Source organism: Lissotriton vulgaris, chromosome 4_1, assembly GCF_964263255.1.
Source record: "Lissotriton vulgaris chromosome 4_1, aLisVul1.2, whole genome shotgun sequence".
In the NCBI taxonomy this organism is placed as follows: domain Eukaryota; kingdom Metazoa; phylum Chordata; class Amphibia; order Caudata; family Salamandridae; genus Lissotriton; species Lissotriton vulgaris.
Window position 1 is genome coordinate 1,143,085,313 of NC_141691.1, and position 12,087 is coordinate 1,143,097,399.

At 44.8% G+C, this 12,087-nt stretch overlaps 1 protein-coding gene across 1 annotated transcript in view; it reads left to right on the forward strand.

The window, feature by feature from the left end:
- The first annotated feature begins 1,415 nt into the window (after positions 1 to 1,415).
- LOC147722994 (uncharacterized) overlaps positions 1,416 to 12,087 on the forward strand; it is a 73,987-nt gene continuing 63,315 nt past the window's right edge. Inside the window, exon 1 of the mRNA XM_086965393.1 lies at positions 1,416 to 1,535. The gene's annotated coding sequence lies outside the window, so the exon portion shown is untranslated. The remainder of the gene's footprint in view (positions 1,536 to 12,087) is intronic.

The window sequence follows — 12,087 nt, forward strand, 5'->3', positions numbered from 1 at the left end:
TCACCAATTTAACAAGACATTTGTCTGCCAGTGTCTATGCAGGGCTGTACAGGGTGAACAAAAAAGAGCCCTGACAAAAATGCTCAAGCTTAACCTTACTCTCTTTGTCTCTTCATGTTATCTCTTTCCATCCTCCATTCCCACTCGTATTCTCTCCTTTCCATCTTCTCCCTCTATGAATATTTTCTCTCTACCTTCCTCCTCCTCCCTCTCTTCAGAACCCTCCAAGTAGACGCTGCAGTTAACTTGTGGAAGCTGGGGAAGTGAAAGAGACACCCAGAGCAGCTCTAAGCTTTCACAACCAGCCTCTAAGGGCCCTCAACCCACCAAGGAAATGCCCAGTGGAATAAACGATTTGTCCAGCCATGTGTCCATGCCTTCCCAGTTACTGTCGCCTAAGAGAGTTTGCATCCCCAATCATTGTGTCTCTCTAGTGTCACTGTGTCCCCCATTGTCCTTGTTTCTTCAATTTGTCTACCTCAACAAACAAAAGATTTTGACCTAATTTAGTGTTTAGCAGGTGGGTTACTTGATGACTAACATGATGGATAGCTTGTGCACTGTATTATAAGGGCATTTAATCCAATGGTACATGTAATACAGCAGAAATCTTATTCAGGTCCTGTACCTCTTCATGTACCCCTTACTACCAATGTTTAGGACTACTCACTTGTGGCGCTACCTGTGCCCCAAAATGCTCCTTCCTACTCAGTGCCAGTGTCTCCTGTGTGCTCATGTCTCTCCATGTCTTTGGATCTTTAGGATTTGTGTCAACTTAATGTTCCTTGTCTTCCAATGTTTCTGGTGTTTCAGTCTCCGTTTGCCTGTGGGGCTAGTGTTTGTGTACATCTTAGTGTCTTTGTCCCTGTCAAATGGCCCTGATTTAGGAATTCAACAACTGGTAACCCGCTTGGACAAAGTGGCCCACTGTATGTTAAACTGTTGCGTACATCTAAACTGCGACAAGACAGAACTAATACCCCCACGGGACCCAGGCCTTACGGCGGGTGGTCCCTTCACACGATGGGATGGCAGGCGGACTAAGTCCGCCCGTCATCCTAATGGACCCCATAAGTGTCCCACTATTTCCTTATCCCTATCACCCAGGGACTGTGAATAGGCTAAAACCTAAGGTTTGATTAGGTGAAAAGGGATGAAAATTAGTCTAATTTCATGCTGCGGAACTGCTCTGGCCAACTGTCTAAATTTGACAAGATGACTCATGTCCTGGAACCATGGGTGTTGTTTCTAAGGGTACGCTTCTCAGAAACAGAATGAGAAAATATTGATTGTGAAAGAAAAATGTAGCAAGTCGTTATATAGAAGTTCCCAAGAAACAGAGATGTGAACACACCCTTCCTTATCAAACCAGGAACATTGCAATCAAAGTTTGTGGCAAAATGACATCAGCCTCTTAATAGTTGCAAAACATGGGTGAAAGTATAAAAAGGAGTGTTTGGCAGTTGCGTTTGTACTCTGGGCAGCGTCATATCAGGACAACTGTTCAAAGCATCTACCCCACGGCGGATTCTTAGGTAAGTGACATGATAAGGTTTCATTGACATGCTGTCACAGTGTGTAAAATGGGGTTTTGGTGCACAGCAACATTGAACACTTTGTACACACGTATGTAACTGTCGTAGGGCTCATGATCATCGTTTTTACACTTGCTTAAACTCGGTTGAGGATCAATAACACACCGTTTTTTAAAGTAGTGAGAAATACCAATAAGGTGTTCAATGGTTGCACCTTTTGCATTTTAAGTTTTAGACCTCTAACATGTTTTGTACTGTATGATTTGAGCCGTGCTTATGGTTTTTATTGACTAATAAACTATTTATTCATTCAAGTAGTGAGAAATAGAACTTTTTATTCAGCTGTTGCAAATTCTATGAGAAATCCGTTTTTGACTTCATTATGGGCAAGTAAACCATGTGCCGTTTCACAAGAGTTAAAAGAACAAAATAGTTATTTGTAATATGTTTTCATCTTGGATGTAAGTGTCCGGCTCTCTGTTGTTCTCATTTTTTGCATTGATAGCGTCCTTGAGTCAACTTCAGCGTATTATAATTTCATTTCTCTTCTGTCAGAATTTTCCAATTTCTGCAAAGGAAATTCCCTGTCAAAAATTAATTGCCTAGATTTCTTTACATTACATTAAATGAGGAAAGCATCAGAAACTCGTCATTCTGTGTTTTTACAAAAGCATAAACTGAAGTATTCCGAGCTTTCCTCCGAATTTCTCAAAGATTGTTCGTACAAAGCTTCAGAATTTCGCACATCACTAGTTTTGAGTGGTTCATAGGCGGCACCTACCGAGAACGAAACTCTTGGCGATGGCTGGTGCTGCCGGGTGGATTAAGACTCGGAAAACGGACTTCTTCTTTTTTGGACTATTCGAACTATCCGACCCCATGTACCATTGCAAAGATCGAACTATTGCAGGACAATATTGCTATACCCCCCCCCCCCCCCCCCCGGCGCCTTCTTTTTCCTTTTTCCTTCCTTTCTTCTTTCACTCATGTATGCTCCATGTAAATATATATTTTTTTATATACAATAAAAAATTACAGAAATAATAAAAAAAAAAAAAAAAGCAGCAGTTTGGGCGGCTTTTCACTTTAGAGCACGTCCCCTCAGTCAGTCAAAATGTATTTGTCACGTGACCCATACCACGCATATAAGTAAAATAACGACATTGGGGCAGATTTACAAGCCTCTTGCACCACTTTTGCGTCATTTTTAACATGGGAAAAGTGACGTAAGGTTGGCGCAAGGGGCTTGTAAATAAGCCCCATTAGTACCTAAACAAACAAATGACTCTTTGAAGGCCACTTATCAATCGAAAATGTCATACCATATAGCCTATGGCTTTAGGGTATGTCTATGCTGGTTGTTCCATGCCCTGATGCTGTGCTCTAGGTCAGAACCGCAGAAAAGGGCCTTTTCTTACACATCTGCTGAAAAACTGTCAGGTTATCCTAATATATGAAGTGCGCTGATTGTCAGCTAAAAAGCCGGAAGTCCTACAATGTTTACCATTCACTAAATCAAATATGGAGCATTCAGGGATACCCCAGATGCAGTGCAATTTTAAACTGATTGAAGAGCAGGAAACCGTACACAAAGTTCACAATATGGTATGTGAATGATGTAATAGCACATTATACATTGTGAAATATATTAAGCAATGCTACACTCTAAACTCAAAGGGGCAGATTCAAAATAACTGGTGCATCTTTGCATATTAATAGAGCTGCCCAATTATTTAGCGTCATGGAAAAATCCCTGCACCCTCATGGATACGCCACATTTACAATGCGGCTCACCGTGGCACATGGATGGAAAGAAGAATGACGCATCTTCTGTGGTAAAGGCAGCGCATTGCTCAAGTTGTGTCGCAAGCATCAAGCAACTCCATCAATGGTAAGGAATGCCTATTCCTAACGTGCTGTGTTACTCCTTATGCCTGCACCAAGCAGGAGTAATTTTTTGATGCAGTGGCGTCGTAAAAGTGACTCCGTGAAATCTTGTAGATTTCACTGCGTCACATTTACAAGGCTCTCCTACGTCGGAATGCCCACCCTGCATACAATATACCTGGAGACTTTTAAAATTATACACAAAAATTCAGATTGAAACACACAACTCATTGCTAGATGCATTCATTGTGACCTTTATTCCACTATTAAAAACTGCATTAGTTTAGGTCAAGGTTTTATTAGAAAATACACTTTGGGCCTTTTGTACCTGATGGAAAATGTTGGACAACCTGAGAGAAGTAGCTGTGGACTTTCAAAGTAGTAGGGCCACCATCAATGGAAAGTGAAATTAACCACAGGGCAGTCCTGGTATGAGATACATTTAAGCAAACTTTGCTATTTTCCGTATGCTAGTAAGTCATCCTTTCGGCCCAAATCACCCCTGTTTTTAGGTTGAGCCTATAGCGGCAGCGCGCATGCGCTGCTCTCTTTACAAGGCATGCAGTATTCAGTATGGAGTGGAAGCTTTGTGAAAGCTCCGCCCACTCTCCGCCTATATTTTTCATTGGCTTAGTTCCTAAATGCTGCCTTCCGATTGGTTTTAGCCTTGTTAGTCCTTCCTTATGACGAGCATGTCGTCATTTGTATCCTTCCATAGCTACTGTCCCCTTTACTTAGAGTGTTACACAGTATGTTTTAATTATACTGTGAGCACAATATTCTGCCTGTGCCTCCCCATTCCGCAGTCCATACCTTCTCGCTTGCCCACTTGCAATGCAATAGGTCTTGCGTAAATGCGAGTCCTACTGCATTGCAAATGCTTGTTTTACTTGGTTCTATGGTAACTGACTCTGACTGTCACTGTAACCTGGGCTCTGCTTACTAGACCCAGGGCCAGTGGTCTGCTTTAATGGTATATGATATTTAGGTATAATTTCAGTTAGCAATGACAGACTCCTGTAAGTCTTTAGTATACAATTGGTAAGGGGGATTCAAACTACCTATAAGTCCCTAGTATATAATGGGGCGAGCAGGGTTTGAGGCCCAGTAGAGTTCCTCTACTAATGTTTGCACAGCTGTGTTGCCTGCTGTCATTTTAAAGGCAGCCCTGCTTTGCAGACAGTCTTTAATATTAAATGATATGAAAATTCTACTTTTGAATTAAAGATCCTCCAGAGTAGTAATCTACCTTATTTTCACATATGTCACCCCTAAGGACCCCCTCCGCTGTCCCAGGGGTAGGGTACCATGTAAATATAAGCAGGGACATTATAAAGTATGTTTTATAAGCCCTGGATAGGGAAAAACTGCCAAATGACTCCCCCATTGTAGATAATAAGCTCCATAAGCTAACATTGGAGTGTTTTATGAAAGTATAAATATTGCTAGGAAGGAACTGAACATATCATTCACTGACTTAACATGATAGTTATGATAAATCCAACAACTTAAACACAAGAAGATGATGGACAGAGAGCTGAAACTTTTCAGGCACACACCCCCAGTCACAGATCTAGGTTGAATCCATCATTGTTCTTTAGCTCACTTCGCCACCTCAGTTCAGAACCAGCTATATGCAACTCAGTCTTGACCCTGTGCCTCAACGGAACAGTCTAACCCAAACTCCCAAGCCATGTCTTCCCTGAACTGGAAACAAGTATCCTGAGACCGGTTGAGGATAACACCCCTCATCAGCCAGGCTACCTTGAATTCAGTGGCAAAGTGAGCAAGGGACCCACGTCTGGGTATACCCTGCCAACTTAGGGTGAACAAAGCAAACACAAGGAGATGATGGACGGCGGGCTGAAGCTTTTCAGACACTCACCCCCAGTCACAGATCTGGGTTGAATCGATCATCGCTCTTTAGCTCACTTCGCCACCTCAGTTCAGACGCAGCTATATGCAAATTAGACTTGACCCTGTGACTCAGGGGAATAGTCCAGCCTGATCTGTCGAGCCAGGTCTTCCCTGAACCGAAAACAAGTATCCTGATACCGGTTTCCGGGTACCACTCCTCATCAGCCAGCCTCTTCAGCCAGACTAGCATCAATCCAGTGGCAAAGTGAGCAAGGGACCCACGTTTGGGCATACACTGCTAACTTAGGGCAAACAAAGCAAACACAAGGAGATGATGGACAGAGTGCTGAAACGTTTCAGACACTCTCCCCCAGTCACAGATCTGGAATTGATCCATCAACTTTCTTTAGATCCCTTCGCCACCTCAGTTCAGACCCAGCTATATGCAAATCCAACAACTTACAACTGGTAAATGTATAATAACTGTAACAGACAGAAACTTATATAACATTCCTTTCTGTCAGCCGAAATCCAGCCTTTTAGCTGCCCTCTCCTGAATGGCCAACCTCTGCCTCTGTCAGGCTGAACCAAGCTGTCTCAATGAGGTCTAAAATAGCCTGCTAGAGAGACAATGAATTTCCTGTGGGAAGAGAACTGGAGCTGCAGAAGCAGAAGGAGGATGAGGGTGGGATGGCCTAGCCGGTTGTTAAAGGGAGAGTGACACTTTGGGACAGAACAGGCTCACACCCACATCCTGAAAACTCAGTCACACAGGAGCCCCTGTAATTAGTTTAGAGAGAGGGGCAGAAGGGAAATACTAGGGAATCTTAGCCACACCAGTGGGTTGGCTTAGCCTGGTCTAAACATCATAGAAAGAGTTTTTTCACATTGGGTTTTGAGAGAATAGTGCTTACTGGGACAATATTATGACACACTTTGGAGGAAGTGTTCATACACCTGGGTGTCATCCTTCATCCCATTAGTCAAGGATGCCCCACTGCTTGAGGGACAGAAACACACCATTAATATGGAAGAGTTGCCAATCAACTCATATCTGTTGCCTGAAATTACACATTGAAGGATTGCCCTGCTGGACACCTGATCTGCACCCCAAAGGTCTGCATTCTGAAGGACGGCACCCACTGCACAGTCTGGGACTACAGACCTAAGGACTTTGGCTTGCTTCAAGAAGGATTAAGGAGTGGTCTTCCTAAAAGCTTCCAGATAAACAGATCCCACATGCCTCATCTCCAGCAAGAAGTCGACATCCGGGAGTGCATCAAGTGAACTTTTTTAGGATTTGGCCACTGCATTGTGGGAATTGTGCTCTCAATATCCCAAGGACCATCTCAGAGATAGTAGACCCTTGGATTGATGCTGTGGAAACTTTGTACCCTCAAGTGGACCTTTTGGAAGAAGATCTGGAAGCTTGGTGAAGTTTGGGATCATTTTAGTAAAAAGCTCCATAAGGTGACCGACTTGATGGCGAGGATCAGGCTGGCGTCATCTAAACAGCCAGAAATACAGGTTTGTACAGTTGAAAGCATCATTAGTCCTTCGCCGTCGATGAATCTTCCAGGAGCTGAATGAGGCATCGCACTGTCCCATTGTCAACTCCAAACCCGGTCTGCTGGAAAGGCCCACCTGACGTCGAGAGAAAATCCTCCAGAAAAGTTTCCAACTAAGTGAATACAATTTTGACCGAGGCCTCCCGCTTAGTGTATCGGACCAGAGCTCCATCGTGGTCAGCCTCAAACATTGACTTTGTCCTGGTAAAGCCCGACTGGAAGTCCCAGTTGGGCGCATTAGGCTTTTAGGCACTAGAAAGTTTGCGGAAATTATGTCAAATTCCAAAACTGACATGAAATTATGTACTAATAAGCAAAATACTGTTCTGGCACCTGACGTCCAAAATGGGCAGGAGGACCCATTTCACGCTAAAAATAGCACACAATTGCATATGAAGCAAAGCACTGAGTGTCCATTTTGAGGAGTAAAGCACTCCAGATTTCAGCTTTCTCCTGTTTGCCTGTTTCTTTACTTGCCCTACTCAAGACTGGCGTTTTTCGTGCTCACTGTCCTATTTTTGGGTCTTGGTTGGCGATAGCAGTGCGCATATGCTGCTCTCGGCATTCGAGAGTTTCTTTGAATCAATACAGATTCCGAAGGAGTGTCTCAGCTCCGCCCCTAATTTCTATTGGTGTGCATCATTTAGCATCATAGCTTATGCTAAACGGAGACTTCTAATTGCAACTGAGGCTATTAAGTCCCTCCTGGTTGCCACCCTGTCCTCTTTTGGCCCCGCCCTCCGGGATTGCATCGTTTACTGGCGGTGGGAGACAGTGTCTCCTAATTAGCTGCTAAGCACTTTTTTATTATCATTTGGCTTTGGCAAATTTTATTTTGGCAAATTTTATTTTTGCATTGCGCTTTTACTTAAAGTGAAAGCGCGATGCAATTATAAACAACCGGCTGCATTTGCACATGCGAGGACAGTTTACCTCGCATGTAGTCAGTTACCTCGTATGCAAGCAGCGCAACCATCTCAGTGTTGCGTCTATGTATGCGTAAATTTTAGCTCTGAAAACAAGCCCTCTATGGCTGAGCTCAAAATGCACCCACACAAGATCCCTTTTTACTGTTCAATAAAAGCACTTTTGGAGGATGAGGTGACCCCTTCCCTGCCGCTCATTTTTAAGTCAGGAATGAACCAAAGCTCCGTCAAGGAGAGTTTGTAAAAGTTATGTGGGGGCGGAGACTGTAGGAGAGTAGGGTCTGCTTCCTACGGTTACCCACACTTTTTGCTGTGATTCCCGTTTTTTTTACTTTAGTCTGGCTGATTAGGCCCACAGCCTAGCTGTTCTCTCTCTGAATTGATACCATGTACTTTAGGTACATACCAGATTGGTTACTGGGTCACCCTTGTGAGCCTCTGTATAGTGTACTCTAGGTACCCAGGGCATAGGTGCACCCTAGGCCTACCTGGGGCTGCAGCATGTATTGTGCCACCCCTGGTTTGCCTTCCAAACTGACACCAAAGGTGTGTTCTTACAGCCTGGGTAAGGTGGTGTAATCACCCTTTACTTAGATATAGTATACCTATATCTATATACCTATATAGACACATATACACCTATAAGCCACTCCTAAGGCAGCCCTCGACAATCCTAGAGGTAGAGTGCTTGGTTTTATGTGAGAGGATGTCCTAGCATGAGCTTAGCCCCTTTACAGCTTTTGGAACCATCTCCTTATAGCTGTTCTATGATATAGCCATACCACATACTCTTAAGTGCATTATAATCCTCGCGGTTAATGCTAACTTTGGTTTGGCTGTATCAAAACATGTTGTGTAAGGTGCCAAAACTTTGGAATACTACCCCCCCCCCCACCAGTCCTGGCAGCGGGGGTAGCATTCCACCCTTCTAGAGGGAGAAGACATGTAGTTACTGGTAAACCCGGTTGAAGTTAAACAGAGCCTCAGCATCACAAAATGGATGCTGATGCCACAGACACAAGTCTGCCCTCCTGCTGCTGGATGAAACTCCGGCAGGGGAGGCCTGGACAATAGGTTTCCTGTCCAGGGAGGTGCTGGCACCTCCCCAGACAGGCTTTTGTGTATTGGGGCAGGGAGGGCTGCATTCAGTAAATGCTTTCCAGACACTGCCAGGGGCACACTAGGTGCTCCATGCATTTCCCAGTTCAACCCGGTTGCTGGGGCACTATGCCCCAGCTCTGGCGCGAAACTGGACAAAGGGAAAGGGGTGTAACCACCCCACTTCCCAGGTCCACCCATAGGGGGACCTTAAAGGTAGTCCAGCCCCTAAACTTAGTATAAGTATAGGATCCCAGTCCCTAGGACTTTAGATTACCCTGGACGAAACTCTGAAACATATATCCTGGACCTTCGACATTCCATTTTGACTGGAAGATGGAAGACATCTCCCTTGTGGTCAAGGAGTGACCACCCTGTTCAAACAGGGTGGTCAAGGATTGACCACCCTGTTCAAACAGGCACCAACAGCAACCTTGCTCGTCTGTATTTTTGAGGCTCGCGCCGGATCCTGAAGAATCTGTGACACAGGAGACAGACTTCCAGACATCTCTGACCCCGACCTTCGCTCACAGCAAAGCTGAGACCCATGGCGGACACGAGAGACATGGGACCGAAACTCCTGGACATCCTGCATTTTGCAGGCTGCACTCACTTCCCGAGGTATCTCAAAGTTTTGCATTTGGGTGCTTGAAGCCCCAGCCCGAGCACCATTTACACCAAAGCTCAGAGCCCACACTCCACGAGTGTCCAGTGGGCCCCGCTTTTGCATTTCAGCTAGGCCTGGGTGGTAAATTCCGTTCCGCTAGCGGAATTTGCGGAATTTGGGTAATTTTGCATTCTGTGGAGAACGCGAAATTGCCCAAAATTCTGCATTCCACGGCTTCGCCAAATGTTTTGCTTGTTCGCAATCTCAAAATGTGTGTTCGCAAGATATTTCCCCCCGAGTACGCAAACAGTGATTGCGAACAGGAAAAAAGCATCGCAAACAAGCAAATCTGTGTGTTCACGGAATTTCTGCATGTTCGCTGAGATTTATTACCGTTTCGTGGAGATTTGCGTAGCGCGATTACCCAAAATCCACCCACCCCTAATTTCAGCTCGATGCATCTTCCCGGTTCCTAGTCCGTTGACTAGTGAGCCCCCAGAAGACTTACTTTTGAATCTAATTTGCTTTCCTGCTTGCTCCAGGCTTGTTCCGGCTTCCCTACAAAGGAGAAGTGCCACAGACCTAGCTGGTCTGCAACAAAGCAAATCTCAACATCTTGCATGGGTTCCGTTTGCCAAGGCTTTTTGGGTCCAATCCAGATTCCGACAATGCAGTCAACTAGATCCTTTGTGGGACAGCTCGAATCCAGCTCCTGGTTGTCGTCAACGCCTCCTGGACCTCATGGCTGAAGAGACAAACTTCACCTTTTCACCTGAAATCACCTGACATTGGCTGGCAGCTTTCCATCGCCATCCTGTCACTGGCAAGTGCCCCAGACTCTGTCCTTTCTGCTTTCAGGTTCTTCAGATATTTGATCCACCCTTGGATCCACCCAGATACCTTTCCTCTGGTCGCCTGCAGCACTTCTTTGCAGCACTCCATTGATATCGACGACGAAACCCGACACCAAAAGACAACTATGCGCCCGGCTTCCGTGGGTGAGGTAACACGAGTACTCTGGAAGTCTCAAGGATATTGGCCCTCCTATAGTCTAACTCTAAAAGGGTTCCATCGTAGTCCATTCAGAAGTATTTTTAAATTGTAAATTTGTAACTTGTTTGTTTCTCATAGAAAGTCAATGGTAACCCGCGGCTGTGTTTAGACACTGCACGCGTCTCCCGTGGGCCTCCTACTTCCTAACCCTTGGTTGTTCCTAGAAGCCCCAGCAATTCCACAGGCCCTAGGTCTGTTTTCTATCTCAGACGTGGTTTTTATACCACTATTTTAGTATATGGTTTTTGAGGCCCCTAGGGCAAAATGTATACTGTGCAACTTATCGTATGCTAATTAAGTTCCTTGTATTGTACTTTTACCTCATAAAGAGTGCAGCGGGGTTGTGTTTAGAATAAATACATATATATTTGATATATACCTTGTGTGGTGTGCTTTCATTTTGTACTCAATGGATTATAATTGGTAAAAAAACGTGCTTAATGCGCTCTCTGAAGTCTTAGCCTGATGACTGCTGGTCCATGCTACCACTAGGATAGCTTTCTATAAGGGTGACTTTACAGCCACCATCAATAAGGGTCGATTAGACTGGTGCAATGTGACCACTAGAACTAGTGGACATCATATGCCAGGCTAACTTCTCACAGAGACCACAGTGACAATGGTCTCAGCAAAGAAATGGCGGAAAAAAGGGAAAATGCTGTATCTCTCTGTTGGCACCTTTTCCTTCGCTGCACTGCACTTGGAGGGTTTGTGAAGGTTCCCACCAAGTTGCGCAGGTAGTTTTTGCAGTGAAAGTAAAATAAAGGCTTCCTGCCCTGTGTTTGAAAAAGGGACTCCTTAGCTCTATGGCGTCTGCCGCTAGCTGCTGCCTCGATCGAAAACCGGGACACAGACTTACCTTAGTAATGATTCCCGGCTCCGGCTCGGCCCTCTAGTGATGAAGGGAGGAACTGCAGCTTGGTTCCATGGGCTTTCCCTGGTGCAGTTTCCTTCGCTGGTCTGTGGGGGTCAGCTGTAGGCTTGTCCGGTGCACGTTTCTGCTCTTGTGGGGTCTGTAGTAACACCTCGCAGGGTTGGGGCGCAGGAGGCAGCGTCTCTGTTCACCTGCATCCAGCGATTCTGGAGCCTAAAGCGGGTTCAAAAGGGTCTCACTACAGGTGCTAACTTCTTCCCTTCTTATTGCTTAGCAGTATAAGCTGTAGCACTTAGCAACAGTCTCAGCTATCAGCTAATTCATAGAGGTCTCTTCATCTGAGTCTTGATCTCTTCCACCTGCAAGGAATAATAAATAAGAAGGAAGACAGTCTGACTTGGCTGTGCTAGTCAATGCAATACTTGTCATCATCATAACAATGCTATTCCCATGAACCAATTTGTTTGTTAGACAGGGCCCTACTTAGACAACACACAGAGAAAAGCTAAATCTACCATACATAATATAACTTCAGGGCACATGGGCCATGGTTGAGAGCCAGTGAGACCCTGGTAAAAAGTGAATACATCAATTACAAATATTAATAACCATGTCCTACAGAATACTTCAACCAACCCACAAGATCAATATAATAGCAGAAAATAGCAGAAAATATATATGA